We start from the raw sequence: 23667 nt of genomic DNA, 5'->3' as shown, positions 1-23667 counted from the left end.
TTAAAACCAAACATGCAAAATAGTTATAATTTCCTGAAATAATCTTTGTGAGTTTTACGAGAAACATATGTTTTTTTTAAGGCTTGCAAACTCAATATGACATTAATGTTCTTAGAATCCTGAGATAATGTGAAAAAAGCAATGCAAATGTTATTAAACATTACTCGTAAACCAAACATGCAAAATGTCTAATAATGCCTAGAATAATGTATATTTGTGACTTTTACAAGAAAATGTATCTTTTGTAAGGTTTGCAAAGACACAAATTCGTTTTTTTTTTACTCGATACGACAGTATAACAGTGTGGAGGTTGCCCTCCAGGGGGTTCTTCAGACCACCAAGCACCGACATGAAAGCCCGTTTCAGGGTTACAATATTGTTTTATTTTGACGTAATGTCCTAGGTTGCTTTTCAGTAATTGTCTTTAAGTCTCCTTCTCTCTCGCTCTCATGCCAGCTCCCCTCCAGCTCCCACTCCGTACTCTGTCTCTCCTCCTGGCTGCTGCTTATAACAGAACGACAGGTGATTAGATAACAAGGCCCAGGTGGGCCATCTACGCACCTGTTGCTGATTTCGAGCCCAGTCCTGTGGGTTGTGGGGTGTGCCCCACTTCGCTGCAGGCCACGCCCCCCTCCACATACCTCCATCGCCAGACATAGGCTGGGAAGCCGTCCGGCCGCGCCTACACCTCCCCCACCCCCGTGAGGGAGCGGGAGAGGAAGTCGGCCACGGCCATCTGCACCCCCAGTCTGTGGATCACTCTAAAATTGTAGGGTTGTAAAGCTAGATACCAACAGGTGATCCGTGCGTTGGCATCTTTCACGCGGTGGAGCCACTGGAGGGGTTTGTGGTCCGAGCAGAGACTGCATGAGCGCCCTAGGAGGTAGTACAGGAGGACCCCGACCGCCCACCGGATGGCGAGGCACTCCCTCTCGACGATGCTGTACATCGCCTCCCGGTCGGTGAGCTTCCGGCTGATGCAAAGGATGGGGCGGTCTACGCCCTCCACCTGCTGGGCCATAACAGTTCCCAGTCCTCTGCCCGACGCGTCAGCCTGCAGACAAAACGGGAAAGAAAGATCAGGCATGTTCAGGACCGGCTCCTCGCAGAGGGCCTTTTTCAATCAATCAATCAATCAATGTTTATTTATATAGCCCTAAATCACAAGTGTCTCAAAGGGCTGCACAAGCCACAACGACATCCTCGGTACAAAGCCCACATAAGGGCAAGGAAAAACTCACCCCAGTGGGACGTCGATGTGAATAACTATGAGAAACCTTGGAGAGGACCGCATATGTGGGTAACCCCCCCCCCTCTAGGGGAGACCGAAAGCAATGGATGTCGAGTGGGTCTGACGTAATATTGTGAGAGTCCAGTCCATAGTGGATCCAACATAATAGTAAGAGTCCAGTCCATAGTGGGGCCAGCAGGACACCATCCCGAGCGGAGACGGGTCAGCAGCGCAGAGATGTTCCCAGCCGATGCACAGGCGAGCGGTCCACCCCGGGTCCCGACTCTGGACAGCCAGCACTTCATCCATGGCCACCGGACCTGTGCCCCCCCCCCCTCCACAAGGAAAAGGGGAGCAGAGGAGAAAAGAAAAGAAACGGCAGATCAACTGGTCCAACAGGGGGACTATTTAAAGGCTAGAGTATACAAATGAGTTTTAAGATGGGACTTAAATGCTTCTACTGAGGTAGCATCTCTGATTGTTACCGGGAGGACATTCCATAGTACTGGAGCCCAAATAGAAAACGCTCTATAGCCCGCAGACTTTTTTTGGGCTCTGGGAATCACTAATAAGCCGGAGTTCTTTGAACGCAGATTTCTTGCCGGGACATATGGTACAATGCAATCGACAAGATAGGACGGAGCTAGACCGTGTAGTATTTTATACGTAAGTAGTAAAACCTTAAAGTCACATCTTAAGTGCACAGGAAGCCAGTGCAGGTGAGCCAGTATAGGCGTAATATGATCAAACTTTCTTGTTCTTGTCAAAAGTCTAGCAGCCGCATTTTGTACCAATTGTAGTCTTTTAATGCTAGACATAGGGAGACCCGAAAATAATACGTTACAGTAGTCGAGACGAGACGTAACGAACGCATGAATAAAGATCTCAGCGTCGCTAGTGGATAAAATAGAACGAATTTTAGCGATATTACAGAGATGAAAGAAGGCCGTTTTAGTAACACTCTTAATGTGTGACTCAAAGGAGAGAGTTGGGTCGAAAATAATACCCAGATTCTTTACTGATTCGCCTTGTGTAATTGTTTGGTTGTCAAATGTTAAGGTGGTATTATTAAATAAATGTCGGTGTTTAGCAGGACCGATAATCAGCATTTCCGTTTTCTTGGCGTTGAGTTGCAAGAAGTTAGCGGACATCCATTGTTTAATTTCATTAAGACACGCCTCCAGCTGACTACAATCCGGCGTGTTGGTCAGCTTTAGGGGCATGTAGAGTTGGGTGTCATCAGCATAACAATGAAAGCTAACACCGTATTTGCGTATGATGTCGCCTAGCGGCAGCATGTAAATACTAAGGAATGCAGGGCCAAGAACCGAACCCTGAGGAACTCCGCACGTTACCTTAACATAGTCCGAGGTCACATTATTATGGGAGACGCATTGCATCCTGTCAGTAAGATAAGAGTTAAACCACGACAAAGCTAAGTCTGACATACCAATACGTGTTTTGATACGCTCTAATAAAATATTATGATCGACGGTATCGAAAGCAGCGCTAAGATCAAGAAGCAGCAACATAGATGACGCATCAGAATCCATCGTTAGCAGTAGATCATTAGTCATTTTTGCGAGGGCTGTCTCCGTAGAGTGATTTGCCCTGAAACCGGATTGAAAAGGTTCACAGAGATTGTTAGACACTAAGTGTTCATTTAGCTGCTGTGCGACAATTTTTTCGAGGATTTTCGAAATAAAGGTAAGGTGGGACACCGGTCGGTAGTTTACCATGAGGTCAGGATCAAAGTTAGGTCTTTTGAGCAGAGGATGAATAACCGCTTTCTAAAATGCTAGGGGAACAGTGCCAGAGGAAAGTGATACGTTTATAATATTTAGCACTGATGGACCTAATAATACAAAAAGCTCCTTGATAAGTTTCCCAGGAAGTGGGTCAAGTAAACATGTTGTTTGTTTTATCCCACTTACACGCCGTAATAGTTCCTCTAATGTTATTTCATCATAAAGAGAGAGACTATTTTGTATTGCAGTATCCGTCGTAGATACAGTTGTATCTGTGTTAATAGAACCCAGTTGTAGCTGGGATGCGTTGTCTTTAATCTCCTTTCTAATGAGTTCAGTTTTCTTATTAAAGAAATTCATAAAGTCATCTGCCGAGTGGGTGGAGCTATTGGGAGGAGTCCCTTGTTGGGTTAGCGATGCTACTGTACTAAACAAAAATTTAGGGTCGTTTTTGTTGAGGCGGATGAGATTTGAGTAATATTTAGCTTTAGCTAAGGTAAGCATGCGTTTATACGATATTAAACTATCACTCCATGCTTGATGGAAAACCTCAAGCTTGGTCGCGCGCCATTTGCGTTCCAACTTTCTACATGATAATTTATGAGCTCTGGTTTCTTCTGTAAACCATGGGGTGCGCCTTTTAGGGGCTCTTTTTTGTTTTAGCGGTGCTATACTATCAATGGTTTTGCGCAGGGCATTGTCAAAGTTGTTAGTTAGGTTATCAATAGAGCTGACATAATTTGGGAATGGTGCCATTACCGAAGGCAGTAGGTCAGCAAGAGTCATCGTTGTGGCAGCATTAATGTTGCGGCTGCTATAGCAGTTATTATTATTATTAGTTTGTTGACAATGAGTCAGAACTTCGAATTTTATAAGGTAATGATCGGACATTACTTTAGTATACGGGAGTACCATAACTTTGGAGGTGGTGACACCCCTGACCAGCACTAGATCTATCGTATTACCGTTGCGATGCGTAGGTTCATTTATTATTTGTGTAAGACCACAGCTATCAATTATAGTCTGGAGCGCCACGCACTGAGGGTTCGATGGGGTATTCATATGGATATTAAAGTCCCCCATTATGATTATATCGTCTGCGTGCGTCACTAGATCAGCAACGAACTCTGAAAATTCATTGATAAAGACCGAGTAGGGCCCTGGGGGGCGGTAGATAACAGCCATATTGAGAGGCAGCGGTGCGACAGACCTCATAGTAAGCACCTCAAACGATTTGTATTTATTATTTAGGTTAGGGGTAAGGTTAAAGTTTTCATTGTATATTAGTGCGACCCCCCCACCCCTTTTAAGGGGACGGGCAATATGCGCATTCGTATAGTTAGGAGGAGATGCCTCATTTAGCGCAAAAAAATCGTCTGGTTTGAGCCAGGTTTCGCTAAGACCAATGACGTTAAGACTGTTGTCTCTAATGACCTCATTAACTAATAACGTTTTGGGAGACAATGATCTTATGTTTAAAAAGCCCATATTATAAGTATTGGGCTGTTTTGACGAGTTTTTGTTTAAATTATCCGTAGTAGCAATATTAATAATGTTGCGTTTATTATACGTAGTGCACTTTAAATAGTTTCGACCATATCTAGGAATTGATACGACGGGAATTTTCAGATTGTTTGCTTGATGCTGCGATCGACTGAACGCATCATGATTTGCCACCTCAGTAGAATGCATATCTACCCCGGACACATTCACAACAGAAAACACATTATGTGAGTTGTGTGTTATTCTAAGAAAATTGCTATGCGTACAGGAATTATCCAGCCTGGTGCTGGCTAGTTCTAGCTTAACTGACTCCTCACCCGGACTAGCAGGCTCTGTAATTGCCTGTGACCGGGCTTGCTCTAGTGTAGTTAGTCAAATGTGACTTAAACAGTAGTCTATGTTTTTAGACAGGATGATGGCGCCTTCCTGGTTAGGGTGAAGGCCGTCTCTCATCAGCAAGCCTGGTTTGCCCCAGAAAGAGGGCCAATTATCAATAAACGTTAGTCCCTGTTGTCTACAGAAGCCAGCCAGCCACTTGTTAAGCGAGACTAATCTGCTATACCTCTCATCATTGCCTCTCGCAGGCAGGGGGCCAGAGACAATTACTCGATGCCTGGACATCTTTCTAGCGAGATCACAAGTCCTGGCTATGTTTCTCTTTGTAATCTCTGACTGTCTCATTCTAGTGTCATTGGAGCCAACGTGTACAACTATATTCGCATAACTAGTGGTGCGGTTAGCCTGTCGTACGTGTTTACTAGGCCTGTTGCGAGTTAGCTCCCTAAGATTAGCCTCAATGTCAGGTGCTCTGGCCCCAGGGATGCACTTATTTGTGGCTGGTTTGCTAAGCTTTATGTTTCGGGTGATGGAGTCCCCTATGACTAAGGTGTGGTGCCCGGTAGACTGGGGTGTAGGACTAGCTAAAGAGCTAAATCTATTATGCGTCTCAACCGGTACACCGTAGCTTGTAGGCTGCTTAGGACTACTACAGGCTGGGCTAGTTAGCTCGCTACAGCTAACGCTAGCAGATGTGTCCGCAACATCTAAAGTTACGAGATTACTCTGCTCTAACTGGCGGACACGGCCCTCTAGCAGAGCCAGCCTCTCCGTGAGTAAGGTGCAAGACGCGCAGGAAGCCTTACTCACGGTGTTTTCTGTCACCGAGTTAAGTTCCTGCTGTCTTCCGAGAAGTCCTGGTCACGGTGTGCAGGAGTAGATTCCTTCTGACCGGCGACGCCTTTCTCCGCGCTAGCTTCGTTAGCTTAGCAGCTAGCTGCGGGAGGGGTGGTGAGACAGAGATCGGGTGATTTGCAAGTTAAATAGTACTACTAAATATGTTGAGAAAGTAATAAAGAAAGCTGCAGAACAATTAAAAGCACACAAATAGAACGATACTTAGCTTTTTCGAAACAGCGAGCAGTCAGCGAGCAGTTTTTAACCCTCACAAACGCCTGCTGGCTCTGCTCCGTCCACTGGACCAGATCTGGAGCACCCTTTCGGGTGAGGTCAGTTAGTGGGCTGGTCAGGACCGCAAACCAGGGGATAAACCTCCGGTAGTAACCTGCCAGACCCAAAAACTGCCTCACCTCATTTTTCGTCTTGGGGATTGGGCAGGCCGCAATTGCCGCTGTTTTGTCTACCTGCTGGCGCACCTGCCCTCCTCCCAAGTGATACCCCAAATACTGTACTTCCCTCCGGTCAACTGCACACTTCGCCGGGTTGGCGGTGAGCCCCGCCTGCCTCAGGTACTCGAGCACTGACCCCGCATGTGTTCTTCCCAGCCGCTACTCTGGATGATGACGTCATCCAGGTAGGCGGCCGCGTATGCAGCGTGAGGGCACAGCACCTGGTCCATGAGGCGCTGGAACGTGGCGGGCGCACCGAAAAAGCCAAACGGAAGTGTCACAAATTGGTATAAATCTTCCGTAGTGAAAAAGGCTGTTTTTTCCTTGGACTCTGGCGACAAGGGAATCTGCCAGTAGCCCTTGGTCAAATTCAGTGTCGTAAAAAACGAGCAGTGCCCAGCCGATCCAGGAGCTCGTCGACCCGGGGCATTGGGTAAGCGTCAAAACATGATACCTCATTTACATTGCGGTAATCCACACAGAACCGCACAGACCCATCCTTCTTCACTACCAGAACGACGGGGAAGCACCACGTACTGTGGGATTCTTCGATTACCCCCAACTCCAGTATGGATTTTAATTCCTCCCAAACCACTTTGCGTTTGTGTTTGGGGAGCCTGTAGGGCCGAGACCGTAACACCAGGGCTGGTTTCAATATGATGTTGGATGAGGTTCGTGCGGCCGGGCCTAGTGGAGAACACATCAGAAAAGCGATGCTGCAGCTTGGCAACATCCGCTTTCTGCGCTAACGTGAGCTGATTATCACAGAGGAGGGGGCAGGACAAGGCAGAGCACGGGATCTCTGGCCCGAACTCCTCCTCCTCGACCACCGTCACCATGGAAACAGGCTCCGCCTCCTTCCATGCTTTCAGGAGGTTTAGATGGTAAATTTGAGTGTCTCCGCCCCGGTCCGAGCGTCGGACCTCATAATCCACATCACTCACTTGCCGTGTGACCACAAAGGGTCCTCGCCACCTGGCGAGTTATTTCGAGCTGGACGTTGGAAGTAACACAAGCACTTTTTCTCCCGGTGAAAATTTTCTTAGCTGAGTCCCCCTGTTATACAAGCGCTGTTGCCGTTCCTGGGCCCGGAGCAAAGTCTCGCGTGACAAGTGCCCCACCGTGTGGAGTTTTGCTCGCAGGTCCATGACGTGGTGAATTAAATTTTTGCTGGGGCTTGGACCCTCCTCCCAGATTTCTTTAATTATGTCCAAAACCCTGCGCGGCCTCCTGCCGTATAATTTTTCGAAAGGCAAAAATCATGTGGGGGCCTGGGGTACCTACCGCACTGCAAACAGTAGGGGCTCTAACCATTTATCCCAATTTGGTTTGTCAGCGTCTTATTTAGCCGCTCCACCAGCCCGTCAGTTTGCGGGTGATGTACGCTGGTGGGGATCGCTTTAATTCCTAATAATCCGTATAGTTCCTTTAATGTGCGTGACATAAAAGACGTACCCTGGTCAGTCAGAATGTCAGGATTCTGACTCGGGAGATGACCTGAAACAGTGCTTGCGCTACACTCTTTGCGGAGAGGGAGCGCAGTGGCACGGCTTCGGGATAATGAGTTGCGTAATCCACCAGGACAAGCACAAAGCAATATCCCCGTGTGCTCGGGTGGAATGTTTTCCGATGAGGTCCATACCAATTCCTTCGAAGGGGACCTCCATGAGTGGTAATGGGCGCAAGGGCGCCTTGGGGGTGGCCACCGGATTGACCAGCTGATAGTCCAGGCAGGCAGCACACCAGCGGCGCACGTCTGCCCGGATGCCCGACCAATAGAATCGGACAATTACCCGATTGAGTGTCTTATCATACCCATGTGGCCAGCCATTGGGTTGACACGCGCCACCTGGAAAACCATTTCCCGACGGCGTTTTGGCACCAACAACTGGGTGATTTCCTCTCCTGTCTGAGTGTCACGGCTCACTCGATATAATCTATCCCTATGATTGCAAAATGAGGAAATACCCACGCTGTTCCCGGGCGCACCAGTTGACCGTCGATGGAAACCACCTGGTCCGAGGTTGCACGCAGAGTGTCATCCCGGGACTGCTCGAGGGGAAGCCCCCGCCGGTTCTCCCCCGGCAGTGTCGGATGAACCCGCATCGCCACTGAGAACTGCGCGGATATTCCCTTTTCCTACGGGCCATGAACGCACTCCTACACATTGTGTCACTAAATGGTTAAACCCCGGCCAATTTGTACCCAAAGTTACGGGGTGCGTAAGGTGCGCACTTACAGCAACCTTGACACTATGCTCCACACCGTTGCGCTCTCGGTCCGTGCGGTGTGGGTGCCGGCCAAGCCTCGCGGTGCACTAACAGGGGATCCTCGGCGAGGGTCACCGCCGCTGCCAGGTCCCGGGGCCGGTGATACCGGACCCAGTTTGCCGTCTGCGGCGGGATCGCCTTCAGGAACTGCTCCACGAGTAGTTGTTACATTATCTGCTCGTCCCCCTCCCTCGGCTGCAGCCAGCGCGTCGCTGTCTCTCGGAGTCGCTGACCCAGCTTCTTCCTCCTCCAGCCGCAGCGCCCGGAACCGGCGCCGGTGGTCTTCGGTGGTGCAACCGGTCCGGTCCAGCACCGCCCTCTTCAGTTCCGGGAAGTGCACCCGGGAGGCCGCTCTCTGCGCCTCCCCCGTCAGCAGTGGCAGGAGACAAACACCCCACTCTTCCCTTGGCCACGCACATGCCTCTGCTGTGGCCACAAAAATGTCAATGAAGGCATGGGGTCTTCCTCCTCCCCTATGCGCTGCACGGCGACGGCCACTGATGTTGGCCGTGCTGTTCCCACCCGGGCCACCAGTGCTTTCAGGATTTGGCCCTGCTGGGCCATTTGTTGGCGGACCGCCTCTAACTGCTGGTGGCTGGCCACTGTCACACGCTCGCCAACGCCGTCAGGGGGTCGGCTCCCATCGCCTCAAGTGGTCCGGCTTGGTTGGGCGCCAAATTGTGGAGGTTGCCCTCCAGGGGGTTCTTCAGACCACCAATCACCGACATGAGAACCCGTTTCAGGGTTACAATATTGTTTTATTTTGAGGTAATGTCCCAGCAATTGTCTTTTAGTCTCTTTCTCTCTCGCTCTCACGCCAGCTCCCCTCCACCTCCCACTCCGTCTCTCCTCCTGGCTGCTGCTTATAACAGAGTGACAGGTGATTAGGTAACAAGGCCCAGGTGGTCCATCTACGCCCCTGTCGCTGATTTTGAGGCCGGTCCTGGCACACCCCGCTTCGCTGCAGGCCCGCAGGCCACGCCCCCCTCCACAAAATGTCATACTAAATATGAAAGTTATTCAAACCTAACTCCAAAACCAAACATGCAAAATAGCTAATAATGCCTGAAACAATGTATCTTTGTGAGTTTCTCGAAACATGCCTTTTTTAAGGCTTGCAAACACAAAAATTGTTTTTTTTACTCAATATGACTGTAATGTTCTTAGAATCCTGAGATGATGCAAAAAAGCAATACAAATGTATTCAAACAAAACTCCTAAACCGAACATCCAAAATGGCTTGTAATGCCTGGAATAATGCATCTTTATGAGTTTTACTAGGAAAATTTTATTTTCTAAGGCTTCCAAAGACACAAATTAGTTATTTTACTCAATGTGAGAATATAACTGTCAAAATAAATATGAAAGTTACATAAACATAACTCCAAAACCAAACATGTAATATGTTTAAAAATGCCTGTAATAATGTATCTGTGAGTTGTACTAGAATGAGGTCTTATTGTAAGGTTTGTAAATACAAAAATTTGGTTTTACTCAATATGACAGTATAATTGTCACACTCAATATGACAGTTATTTAAACATAAGTATTAAAACCAAACATGCACAATAGCTAATAATGCCTGAAACAATGTATCTTTGTGAGTTTCTCGAAACATGCCTTTTTTAAGGCTTCCAATAACAAAAATTAGTTTTTTTACTCAATATGACAGTAATGTTCTTAGAATCCTGAGATATTGCGAAAAAAGCAATAAAAATGTATTCAAACATAACCCCCTAAACCAAACATCTTTTGTAAACATAACTATTAAAACTAAACATGCAAAATAGCTAACAATGCCTGAAATAATGTATCTTTGTGAGTTTTAATCAAAACATATGCTTTTTTAAGGCTTGCAAACACAAAATCTATTTTTTTTACTCAATATGACAGTAATCTTCTTAGAATCCTGAGATAATACAAAAAAAGGCAATACGAATTAGACATTTTGCATGTTTGGTTTAGGAGTTCTAAACCAAACATGCAAAATGTCTAATAATACCTAGAATAATGTATATTTGTGCGTTTTACTAGAAAAATTATCTTTTGTCAGGTTTGCAAAGACACATAATTTGTTTCTTTGTGGGTTTTTTTACTTTATATGACAGTATAACATGCAATATGTCTAAAATTGCCTGTAATATTGTATCTGTGAGTTTTACTAGAATCAGGTGTTATTGTAAGGTTTGCAAATACAAAAAATATAGGTTTTACTCAATATGACAGTATTACTGTCACACTCAATATGACAGTTATTTAAACATAACTATTAAGACCAAACTTGCAAAATAACTAATAATGCCTGAAATAATGTATCTTTGTGAGTTTTAAAAGAAACAAAATATTTTGTAAGGTTTGCAAATACAAAAATGTGTTTTTACTCAAAATGACAGTATAACTGTCACATTTGTCAGGCTTGCCCCTGACAGTTTGGTTGTGTTTTAGTTTTTCCTCTGTGTGTATAGTATTTCCTGTCAGCGCTCTTGTTTTGGTTCTGTTTCCTGTTTCTCCCTGAGTGCTGTGTCCCCTCAGCTGTGGCTGATTGGCACCTGGCCACACCTGGTGTCAATCAGCCAGCTGCTATTTATACCTGCACTACCCTCCAGTCACTGCTGGATTATTGTCATTGTCATTGTCATTGTCGTTCCGACCTGTCTTTCCTACTTGTCGATGCCAGTGTAGCTGTAAGCGGTAGCGGTAAGCTATTTATTGTAGATGTTTTTTAGCTTGCTGTCTTTTTGTTCTTTTTGTCTTCCAGTTCCTGTTTTCCTGGCATCCTGTTTCTGGTTTGTGTTTTTTTTTTACATTAAACATTAAATCTTGTTTTCCTGCACGATGCCTTCCACCTTCTCTGCATCTTGGGGTTCGTGTCCTACAAACTCTGACATAGGCTGGATTATTATGTCAGAGTTTGTAGGACACGAACCCCAAGATGCAGAGAAGGTGGAAGGCTTGCTGTCTTTTTGTTCCTCGTCTTCCAGTTCCTGTTTTCCTGGCATCCTCTTTCCTGTTCCTAGTTCCTGGTTTGTGTTTTTTTTTCTTTATTTTATGAACATTAAATCTTGTTTTCCTGCACAATGCCTTCCACCTTCTCTGCATCTTGGGGTTCGTGTCCTACAAACTCTGACATAGGCTGGATTATTATGTCAGAGTTTGTAGGACACGAACCCCAAGATGCAGAGAAGGTGGAAGGCATCGTGCAGGAAAACAAGATTTAATGTTCATAAAATAAAGAAAAAAAAACACAAACCAGGAACTAGGAACAGGAAACAGGATGCCAGGAAAACAGGAACTGGAAGACGAGGAACAAAAAGACAGCAAGCTAAAAAACATCTACAATAAATAGCTTACCGCTACCGCTTACAGCTGCATTGACAAGTAGGAAAGACAGGTCGGAATGACAATGACAATAATCCAGCAGTGACTGGAGGGTAGGGCAGGTATAAATAGCAGCTGGCTGATTGACACCAGGTGTGGCCAGGTGCCAATCAGCCACAGCTGAGGGGGCACAGCTCAGGGAGAAACAGGAAACAGAACCAAAACAAGAGCGCTGACAGGAAATACTATACACACAGAGGAAAAACTAAAACACAACCAAACTGTCAGGGGCAAGCCTGACAACATTCATTCAATATGACAGTTATTTAAACATAACTCCGAAACCATAGATGCAAAATGACAAGTAATGCCTGGAATAATGTGTCTTTGTTAGTTTTACAAATAAAAAAAAGATTTTTTTGTAAGGTTTGCAAAGACATGAATGCGTTTTTTTTTACTCAATAAGACAGTATAACTGTCATACTAAATATGAAAGTTATAAAAACATAACTCCAACACCAAACAGGAAATATGTCTAAAAATGCCTGAAATAATGTATATACATACATTATTTCAGGCATTTTTCGTGAAATATGTCTAAAAATGCCTGAAATGTATATACATACATTATTTCAGGCATTTTTCGACATATTTCCTGTTTAGTGTTGGTGGTGTGAGTTTTAATAGAATCAGGTGTTTCTGTAAAGTTTGCAAATACAAAATTGTGTTTTTACTCAATATGACAGTATAACTGTCACACTCAATATGACAGTTATTTAAACATAACTGTTATGTTTACTAAATTGGAGATGACGGCAACTGACACCAGGGGGCTGTAATGTTCAATGATGTATTATATATATACATAAACCATATATATAATAATCAGACAATAGTAATATGAACTAAGGAAATGGAGTGTGTGTTACCTAGTGTTGTGTTGGGTGAGAGGAGGGACAAGGCAGGAAGACAGTCCATTGGGCAGGCAGATGATCCAGAGCGAGCGGGAAGCGTCGAGAGGAACGTGTCCAAGCGGGAGGTCGAGATCGAAGAGGCAGTCCGGGAAGCAGGGGAACGACGACGAGGAATGACGAGACACACAGCAATGTCAAACACGGGAACGGAGGTCTGCAGGAGGATTGACACGACACGACAATGAAACACGGAGGGAAAAACAGAGCAAGGTTGCATCAAGCTTATGAAGGCAGCTCCTTCATTACCGGGAGGTATGCTGACTGATGATTGCCGCCAGCTGTGGAGGTGCGTGGCTGCGGTCTGCTCAGCGTGTGTGGGGGCGTGTCCTGCGGTGCTTGCAGCGCCAAAGGATGAGGGCGCATTCCAATGTGTGACAATAACTCCTAAACCATACATGCAAAATGGCTAGTAATGCTTGAAAAAATGTACATTTCTAAGTTATTAAAGAAACATAATATTTTGTAACGTTTGCAAATACAAAAATGTGTTCTTTACTCAATATGACAGTCATGTTCTTAGAATATTGAGATAATTCAAAAGAAGCAATAACATTTTTTTCAAACAGAACTTTAAAAGCAAACATACAAAATGTCTAAATATGCCTGGAATAATGTGTCTTTGTGAGTTTTACTAAAAAATGATATTTTGTAAAGTTTGCAAAGACATAAATTTTTTTTTTTTTTTTTACTGAATATGACAGTATAACTGTCACACTCAATTTGACAGTTATTTAAACATAACTCCTAAACCATACATGCAAAATTGCTAGTAATGCCTGAAATAATGTATATTTGTGAGTTTTAAAAGAAACATAAGACGTCAAATACAAAATTTAGTTTTTTATGCAATATGAAACAAAAATGTTCTTAGAATCCTGAGATAATTCGAAAAAAGCAATAAAAATGTATTCAAACATAACTTTAAAAGCAAACATGCAAAATGTCTAATAATGCCTGGAATAATGTTTATTTGTGAGTTTTCAAAAAAAACAAACATTTTGTAAGGTTTGCAAAGACATACATTTGTTACTGTCAAACTAAGTTGAAAGTTATTTAAACATAACTCCTAAACCATATATGCAAAATGGCTAGTAATACCTGAAATAATGTATCTTTGTGAGTTTTACTGGAAAAAAAATATTTTGTAAGGTTTGCAAAGACACAAGTTTGATTTTTTACTCAATATGACAGTATAACCGCTCAGAGTAATCCCACAACTATATCATATGACATCAGGAGACAAGTGTGTATGACAGTAATGTTCTTAGAATCCTGAGAGGACAGAGAAAACACACCAAGCGTGACTAGCTGGTCCCACACCTTGGACTGTATGTCCTTTTTCAGAGAGACATTACTAATGTATATGTCATGGTGTGCCGCAATCAAAATAAAATCTGCCTTACGGCAGCAATCAAATACAAAGTGCCGCGCCTCACTGATCCACCTCATCACCAATATCATCCATTCTTCTCTCACTACTGGAATTGTTCCCTTTGCTTTCAAAACAGCAGCCATAACACCAATTTTGAAAATACCAGGCTCAGATCCAAATAATTTCAATAATCTTCGTCCAATTTCAAATCTGCCATTCATTTCCAAAATACTTGAAAAAACTGTCTCCTCCCAACTTCACTCCCACCTACAGTTAAATAACCTATATGAACAATTCCAGTCTGGTTTCCGCCCCCTGCACAGCACTGAAACAGCACTAGTAAAAATCACAAATGATCTCCTCCTGGCAGCTGTTTCTGGTCTTCTCACTATCCTAATCCTCTTAGATCTTACTGCAGCCTTTGACACCATTTCACACACTGTCCTCCTCCACAGATTGCACAGTATTGGCATCACAAGCACACCCCTTCACTGGTTTAGATCATATCTCTCCGACCGCACTCAGTTTGTTCAACTCCGTTCATTCAAATCCCCTCCGTCTCCCGTTTCCTCTGGTGTACCCCAGGGTTCTGTTCTTGGTCCCCTGCTTTTTATCATTTACATTCTTCCCCTGGGCAATATTTTCCGTAAATTTAAAATACATTTTCACTGTTATGCGGATGACACCCAGCTCTACATCTCCACCAAACCAACTGGCTCTCTCCCTCCTTCCTCCCTTACAGACTGCCTCAGTGAACTCAATCAGTGGTTCTCATCCAATTTCCTTCAACTCAATAGTAATAAAACCGAAATCTTACTTGTTGGCACAAAAACCATTCTCGCCAAAACCAACAGCTTGCCCATAACTCTGCAATTCCTCTGTCTCACCCTCCTCCCAAGTCAAGAGTCTGGGTGTCATCCTCGACAGCACACTCTCCTTTAAAGCCCACATAAACAACATTACCCGGTCTGCTTACTTTCATCTTCGGAACATTAATCGTCTTTGCCCATCCCTTACCCCTCATACTGCTGCCATACTAGTCCATAGCCTGGTCACCTCTCGCCTGGACTACTGCAACTCTCTCCTGTTTGGTCTCCCTCACAAGTCACTTCACAAACTACAGCTTCTCCAGAACTCTGCAGCCCGGATAATCACCAGAACCCCTTCAATCCAGCACATCACCCCTGTTCTGCAGCAACTCCACTGGCTACCCATCAAACATAGCATCCACTTTAAAATAATTATCCTCACTTTCAAAGCCATACAAAACCTCTCTCCATCATATCTCTCTGACCTGATCCATATCGCCACGCCCTCACGTTCCCTAAGATGCTCTTCATCCATCCATCTCACTGTCCCTTTATTTAAACTGTCCACCATGGGTGCCCGAGCTTTCAGCCGCTCTGCCCCACATCTTTGGAACTCTTTACCACCAGACTTTTGCAACTTAGATTCAATATCCCTCTTCAAAACACACCTATTCCTGATTGCTTATTCATTGTAATCATCTTTTCTTTTCTCTTTGTTGTTGTTGGGTTTTTTTTTTTATCCAATTTGATTTTATTGTTGTGATTTTGTATGGTGTCCTTGAGTGCCCAGAAAGGCGCCTTATAAATAAAATGTATTATTATTATGTTGTTATTATTATTATTATTATTATTATTATTATTATAACTGTCAAACTAAATATCAGAATCAGAATCAGAATCAGAATAGTTTTTATTACTATTGTTTGAGAACGGGTTCACAAACTAGGAACTTTTCTTGGTGCAATCGTGCAACATAAAACACATATAACACAGATTTGGTAATAAAAAGAGCTGTGACTGAGCTATCAGATCTTGTTATAGACTTAGAAAGGAATTCAAAATATGAAAGTTACATAAACATAACTCCAAAACCAAACATGCATTGTCTATAAATGCCTGTAATATTGTATCTATGTGAGTTTGACTAGAATCAGTTGTTTTTGTAAGATTTTAAATACAAAAATTTGGTTTATCTCATAATGACAGTATAACTGCCACATGCAATATGACAGTTATTTAAAGATAACTCCTAGACCACACATGAAAAATGGCTAAAATGCCTGAAATAATGCATCCTTGTGAGTTTTACTCGAAACATAAGCTTTTTTAAGGCTTGCAAACATAAAAAGTAGTTTTTACGCAATATGACAGTATCCATTCATCCATCCATCCATCCATCTTCTTCCGCTTATCCGAGGTTGGGTCGCGCGGGCAGCAGCCTAAGCAGGGAAGCCCAGACTTTCATCTCCCCAGCCACTTTGTCCAGCTCTTCCCGGGATATCCCGAGGCATTCTCAGGCGAGCCGGGAGACATAGTCTTCCCAACATGTCCTGGGTCTTCCCCGTGGCCTCCTACCGGTCGGACGTGCCCTAAACACCTCCCTAGGGAGGCGTTCGGGTGGCATCCTGACCAGATGCCTGAACCACCTCATCTGGTTCCTCTCGATGTGGAAGAGCAGCGGCTTTACTTTGAGCTCCCCCCGGATGGCAGAGCCTCTCACCCTATCTCTAAGGGAGAGCCCCTCCACCAGGCGGAGGAAACTTATTTCGGCAGCTTGTACCTTTGATCTTGTCCTTTCGGTCATAATCCAAAACTCATGACCATAGGTGAGGATGGGAACGTATATCGATCGGTAAATTGAGAGCTTTGCCTTCCGGCTCAGCTCCTTCTTCACCACAACGGATCGATACAGCGTCCGCATTACTGAAAACGCTGCACCGATCCGCCTGTGGATCTCATGATCCACTCTTCCCTCACTCGTGAACAAGACTACGAGGCACTCGAACTCCTCCACTTGGGGTAAGGTCTCCTCCCCAACCCGGTAATGGCACTCCACCCTTTCCCGGGTGGTGCTGATTCTCATCCCAGTCGCTTCACACTCGGCTGCGAACCGATCCAGTGAAAGCTGAAATTCCTGGCCAGACGAAGCCATCAGGATGACATCCTCTGCAAAAAGCAGAGACCTAATCCTGCAGCCACCAAACCGGATCAATCAATCAATCAATCAATCAATCAATGTTTATTTATATAGCCCTAAATCACAAGTGTCTCAAAGGGCTGCACAAGCCACAACGACATCCTCGGTACAGAGCCCACATAAGGGCAAGGAAAAACTCACCCCAGTGGGACGTCGATGTGAATGACTATGAGAAACCTTGGAGAGGACCGCATATGTGGGTAACCCCCCCCCTCTAGGGGAGACCGAAAGCAATGGATGTCGAGTGGGTCTAACATAATATGGTGAGAGTACAGTCCATAGTGGATCCAGCATAACAGTAAGAGTCCAGTCCACAGTGGGGTCAGCAGGAAACCATCCCGAGCGGAGACGGGTCAGCAGGAAACAATCCCGAGCGGAGACGGGTCAGCAGCGCAGAGATGTTCCCAACCGATATACAGGCGAGCGGTCCACCCCGGGTCCCGACTCTGGACAGCCAGCACCCCATCCATGGCCACCGGACCTGTGTGTCTCCCCTTCCACAAGGGGTAGGGGGGAGCAGAGGAGAAAAGAAAAGAAACGGCAGATCAACTGGTCTAAAAAAAGAGGGGGCTATTCAAAGGCTAGAGTATACAAATTAGTTTTGAGATGGGACTTAAATGCTTCTACTCAGGTAGCATCTCTAACTGTTACCGGGAGGGCATTCCATAGTACTGGAGCCCGAACAGAAAACGCTCTACAGCCCGCAGACTTTTTTTGGTCTCTGGGAATCACTAATAAGCCGGAGTTCTTTGAACGCAGATTTCTTGCCGGGACATATGGTACAATACAATCGGCAAGATAGGATGGAGCTAGACCGTGTAGTATTTTATAAGTAAGTAGTAAAACCTTAAAGTCACATCTTAAGTGCACAGGAAGCCAGTGCAGGTGAGCCAGTATAGGCGTAATATGATCAAACTTTCTTGTTCTTGTCAAATGTCTAGCAGCCGCATTTTGTACCAATTGTAGTCTTTTAATGCTAGACATAGGGAGACCCGCAAATAATACGTTACAGTAATCGAGACGAGACGTAACGAACGCATGAATAATGATCTCAGCGTCGCTAGTGGACAAAATGGAACGAATTTTTGCGATATTACAGAGATGAAAGAAGGCCGTTTTAGTAACACTATTAATGTGTGACTCAAAGGAGAGAGTTGGGTCGAAGATAATACCCAGATTCTTTGCCGAGTCGCCTTGTGTAATTGTTTGGTTGTCAAATGTTAAGGTGGTATTATTAAATAAATGTCGGTGTTTAGCAGGACCGATAATCAGCATTTCCGTTTTCTTAGTGTTGAGTTGCAAGAAGTTAGCGGACATCCATTGTTTAATTTCATTAAGACACGCCTCCAGCTGACTACAATCCGGCGTGTTGGTCAGCTTTAGGGGCATGTAGAGTTGGGTGTCATCAGCATAACAATGAAAGCTAACACCGTATTTGCGTATGATGTCGCCTAGCGGCAGCATGTACATACTAAAGAGTGCAGGGCCAAGAACCGAACCCTGAGGAACTCCGCACGTTACCTAAACATAGTCCGAGGTCACATTGTTATGGGAGACACACTGCATTCTGTCAGTATGATAAGAGTTAAACCACGACAAGGCTAAGTCTGACATACCAATACGTGTTTTGATACGCTCTAATAAAATGTTATGATCGACGGTATCGAAAGCAGCGCTAAGATCAAGAAGCAGCAACATAGATGGCATCAGAATCCATCGTTAGCAGTAGATCATTAGTCATTTTTGCGAGGGCTGTCTCCGTAGAGTGATTTGCCCTGAAACCAGATTGAAAAGGTTCACAGAGATTGTTAGACGCTAAGTGTTCATTTAGCTGCTGTGCGACAATTTTTTCGAGGATTTTCAAGATAAAGGGAAGGTGGGACACCGGCCGGTAGTTTACCATGAGGTCAGGATCGAGGTTAGGTCTTTTGAGCAGAGGATGAATAACCGCTTTTTTGAATGCTAGTGGAACAGTGCCAGAGGAAAGTGATAAGTTTATAATATTTAGCACTGATGGACCTAATAATACAAAAAGCTCCTTGATAAGTTTCCCAGGAAGTGGGTCAAGTAAACATGTTGTTTGTTTTGTCCCCTTAACACATCTTAACAGTTCCTCTAATGTTATTTCATCAAAGAGAGAGAAACTATTTTGGAGGGCGGTATCCGTCGTAGATACAGTCGTATCTGTGTTAATAGAACCCAGTTGTAGCTGCGATGCATTGTCTTTAATCTCCTTTCTAATGAGTTCAATTTTCTTATTAAAGAAATTCATAAAATCATCTGCTGAGTGGGTGGAGCTACTGGGAGGAGTCCCTTGTTGGGTTAGCGATGCTACTGTACTAAACAAAAATTTAGGATCATTTTTGTTGAGGTGGATGAGATTTGAGTAATATTTAGCTTTAGCTAAGGTAAGCATGTGTTTATAAGTTATTAAACTATCACTCCATGCTTGATGGAAAACCTCAAGTTTAGTAGCACGCCATTTGCGTTCCAGCTTTCTACACGATAATTTATGGGCTCTAGTTTCTTCTGTGAACCATGGGGTGCGCCTTACCGCCTTGACTGCACCTAGAAATTCTGTCCATAAAAGTTATTAACAGAATTGATGACTAAGGGTAGCCTTGGCGGAGTCCAACCCTCACTTGAAACGTGTCTGACTTACTGCCGGCAATGCGGACCAAGCTCTGACAATGATCGTACAGGGAGTGGACCGCCACAATCAAACAGTCCCCATTCTCTCGGAGCACTCCCCACAGGACTTCCCGAGGGACAAGGTCGAATGCTTTTTCTAAGTCCACAAAGCACATGAAGACTGGTTGGGGTCGGCAGGGTCCTTGAGGGCGCATGGGAGTTTCCATGCACCCTCAAGGACCCTGTTGAGAGTATAGAGCTGGTCCACAGTTCCACGACCAAGACGAAACCACACTGTTCCTCCTAAATCCGAGGTTCGACTATCCGGCGTAGCCTCCTCTCCAGTACACCTGAATAGACCTTACCGGGAAGTCTGAGGAGTGTGATCCCACGATAGTTGGAACACACCCTCCGGTTCCCCTTCTTAAAAAGAGGAACCACTACCCCGGTCTGCCAATCCAGAGGTACCGCCCCCGATGTCCACGCGATGCTGCAGAGTATTGTCAACCAAGACAGCCCGACAGCATCCAGAGCCTTAAGGAACTCCGGGCGGATGTCATCAATCCCCAAGGCCTTACCACCGAGGAGCAACCTCAGCCCCAGAAATAGGAGAGCCCACCACAGATTCCCCAGGCACTGCTTCCTCATAGGAAGACGTAATGGTGGGATTGAGGAGGTCTTCGAAGTATTCCCTCCACTGATCTACAACATCTGCAGTCGAGGTCAGCAGAACACCATCCTCACCATACACGGTGTTGACAGTGTACTGCCTCCCCTTCCTGAGGCGGAAGATGGTGGGCGAGAATCGCTTCAAAGCCGTCCGGAAGTCGTTTTCCATGGCTTCCCCGAACTCCTCCCATGTCCGAGTTTTTGCCTCCGCGACTGCTGAAGCCGTACACCGCAAGCCAAGGCCTGTCGGTACTTGTTCGCTGCCTCCGGAGTCCTATGAGCCAAAAGAACCCGATAGGACTCCTTCTTCAGCTTGACGGCATCCCTCACCGCCGGTGTCCACCAACGGGTTCTAGGATTACCGCCACGACAGGCACCAACTACCTTGCGGCCACATTTCCAATCAGCCGCCTCGACAATAGAGGTGCGGAACATAGTCCACTCGGACTCAATGTCCAGCACCTTCCTCGTGACAAATTCAAAGTTCTTCCGGAGGTGGGAATTGAAACTCTCTCTGACAGGAGACTCTGGCAGATGTTCCGAGCAGACCCTCACAACGCGTTTGGGCCTGCCAGGTCTGTCCGGCATCCTCCCCCACCATTGCAGCCAACTCACCACCAGGTGGTGATCGGTAGAAAGCTCCGCCCCTCCCTTCACCCGAGTGTCCAAAACATGAGGCCGCAAATCCGATGACACAACTACAAAGTCGATCATGGAACTGCGGCCTAGGGTGTCCTGGTGCCAAGTGCCCATATGGACACCCTTTTGTTTGAACATGGTGTTTGTTATGGACAATCTGTGACGAGCACAAAAGTCCAATAACAAAACAACACTCGGGTTCAGATCCCGGCGGCCATTCTCCCCAATCACGCCTCTCCAGGTTTCACTGTCGTTGCCAACATGAGCGTTGAAGTCCCCAGTAGGACAAGAGAATCACCCGGGGGAGCACTTTCCAGTACTCCCTCGAGTGTATCCAAAAAGGGTGGGTACTCTGAACTGCTGTTTGGTGCGTAAGCACAAACAACAGTCAGGACCCGTCCCTCCACCCGAAGGCGGAGGGAAGTGTGGTGGATTGTCCGAATCTTAAACAGCAACAAAAGTGAATTTATTACAAAAGTTTTATTTACCCATAATCAAAAGTACAAAGTTGGATTGATTTGCCCATGCAAACAGACAACGTCCTCCGGAGGAGTTGGATGAATCGAAAATCATGCGAATCACACATAGGCTTGGTCACTTGGCCATTTATTTGTTTTCCTCATGCGTCAAGGTCCCGTTGTTTTGAACCAGCTCATTCTGCAAACTCATTGAATCCTTTAGCCATAACAAACAATCAAAATATTTTGTAGAATGGTCTGACCGACCACTCGTTCAACTATTACCCACATATGGTCCTTCAATGGTTCAGAATAGGAAAAAAAGAAACGAGCTGACATTCTTAAGGCTTTTTGACAGACTTTCTTTTCGGACTTCGACAGACACAAAATATGGTTCAAAAAGTCAGAAATTCCACTACATACCCCTCTTCCAGGGTTTTAGAACCCTGGACCATACCGATTTCTGACCTAGGCCACTTAATTAAAAATCTCTACCACAGATAGAGGCAAAAATCCCAATGTTATTATGCGAGGCGACATTCCTCTATGACCCTTCACCGAGCGATCGCTGTTACTAGCCTGCAATAAAACCATATCACAGAACACAATTAGTGGCCTCCCCTTTGATTTAGTACAATGGAATAACAGAATACTTTGATCATGAACATCATTGGACATAATTAGATGAAATAAATAAATAAATAAATAAATAAATATATATATATATATATATATATATATATATATATATATATATATATATATATATATATATATATATATATATATATATATATATATGCTTATACAGATGTATTTCACATTAATGATCAATCAAACAAAATCTGTTTTAAAATGAATATAGACTTATGACTGTAAGCTGTTGCAGAATTCATTTTCCCGGCATTTGCAATGAATGTAGTTAACAATATGATTGATTACCAATTGATTTTGACCAAAAACTGAATTTCGTATGAGTCCATGCTCGATTAATGCTCGTGTAGATCCCTTGGTGGTGCCTCAGGCTTGTGTCCTGCCGACACCTCGTCTGGCTTTTGGCTGCCTTGGTGGAGAAGGGGATCCACTCCAACAGTCTGGCTCTGTCTCTCTTTGGGGTGTGGCTCTGTCCATTGGGCAGACTGTGCAGTGGCATGTGCGCGCTGGCCGCTCTGGGGAAGGCTGACGTAGAGTTGGAGCTGTTGGCGCTCAAGTCCAGGGCCTCGGCTTGCTTCAAGGCCTCCTCGCCGCTCGGCACTCCCGACACCTCCTTCCACAGCTGCTGGAGGTCCGACAGACACATCATGGCTGGCAACCTTAGTCGTTCTCGTCATCGCTGGCAAGGTGTTTTCTCTCCTCTGAGGTTCCTCCCAGTCAGGTGTTGGTCTGGGATCCGATTTTGACCCTGCCCCTCTCGGCGGGTGGAAGGGAATCTGGAGTGGCGGGCTGTCATACTCGAATCTGCACAGAGGAACTGGCACACAAATTCTGCATTTTGTAAAAATACCATTTTGGTCTCATGGTGATTCCGCCTTCCAAGGAAGCTGCTGGTCCTGGGAAGGGCTGATCTTGTGACTGAGGATGATAACCTGCTTTCTTAAAATGGGTGCCGTTTTTTGACCTAATCTTTTTGGGGAAACCATGTCGGGGTATTAGATCATTCACAAAACATTTAATTACTGAATTGGCATCCTCCTTTGAGGTTGGGGTTGCTTCCGCCAACCACTGTAATTATCAATTAAATAAAAACCTTGACGCGCTCAAACTTGACACAATCCAAACTCATCTCCCCTCTGTCCCTGAAAAAGGGACAGTGTTAGTCGTAGTAGTAGTAGTTGTAATAGTAGTAGTAGTAGTAGTAGTAGTAGTAGTAGTAGTAGTAGTAGCACTTTCAGAAACATCCAAGAAAAAGAAAAGGCAGCTGATAGTCAAGCGCAGCAAGAGCAGAGGCATAGGACAGGTCATGTTTGAGGTCAATGTTTGCTTTTGCAATAGTAATTTGATATTTTACAACACCTAGTGAATTATTGTGGCCTCAATAATTCACTAAGTAGTTTATTTAGTTTAGTCTTTATATGATAGGACAATGCACAGAAACATTAAGTTCAAAGACAGATATGTTCTGTACCAGATTATATCTAAATAGCTACTTTCCATCTGCAGTCCCTGGCTACCTAAATTAAAGGGATACAAAAATCATGCAGTAAAATTATGACAATACAATCA

General features: G+C 44.9%; 2 long non-coding RNA genes across 2 annotated transcripts in view; one reads left to right on the top strand and one right to left on the bottom strand.

The window, feature by feature from the left end:
• Window positions 1-373: 373 nt before the first annotated feature.
• Window positions 374-12972, bottom strand: LOC140679964 (uncharacterized). Its single transcript, XR_012051260.1, has 3 exons — window positions 12916-12972; window positions 12625-12823; window positions 374-1054 (listed from the first exon to the last, which is right to left on the bottom strand). It is a non-coding gene; the product is annotated as an uncharacterized lncRNA (long non-coding RNA).
• LOC133610782 (uncharacterized) overlaps window positions 11083-23667 on the top strand; it is a 37671-nt gene continuing 25086 nt past the window's right edge. The window contains exons 1-2 of the long non-coding RNA XR_009815929.2: window positions 11083-11163; window positions 12629-12955. This is a non-coding gene — a long non-coding RNA (uncharacterized lncRNA). The remainder of the gene's footprint in view (window positions 11164-12628; window positions 12956-23667) is intronic.

Source organism: Nerophis lumbriciformis, linkage group LG02 (genome assembly GCF_033978685.3).
Source record: "Nerophis lumbriciformis linkage group LG02, RoL_Nlum_v2.1, whole genome shotgun sequence".
Classification (NCBI taxonomy): Eukaryota; Metazoa; Chordata; class Actinopteri; order Syngnathiformes; family Syngnathidae; genus Nerophis; species Nerophis lumbriciformis.
Note: the sequence above shows the minus strand (reverse complement) of the source record. Positions and strands in the feature narration are given on the sequence as shown.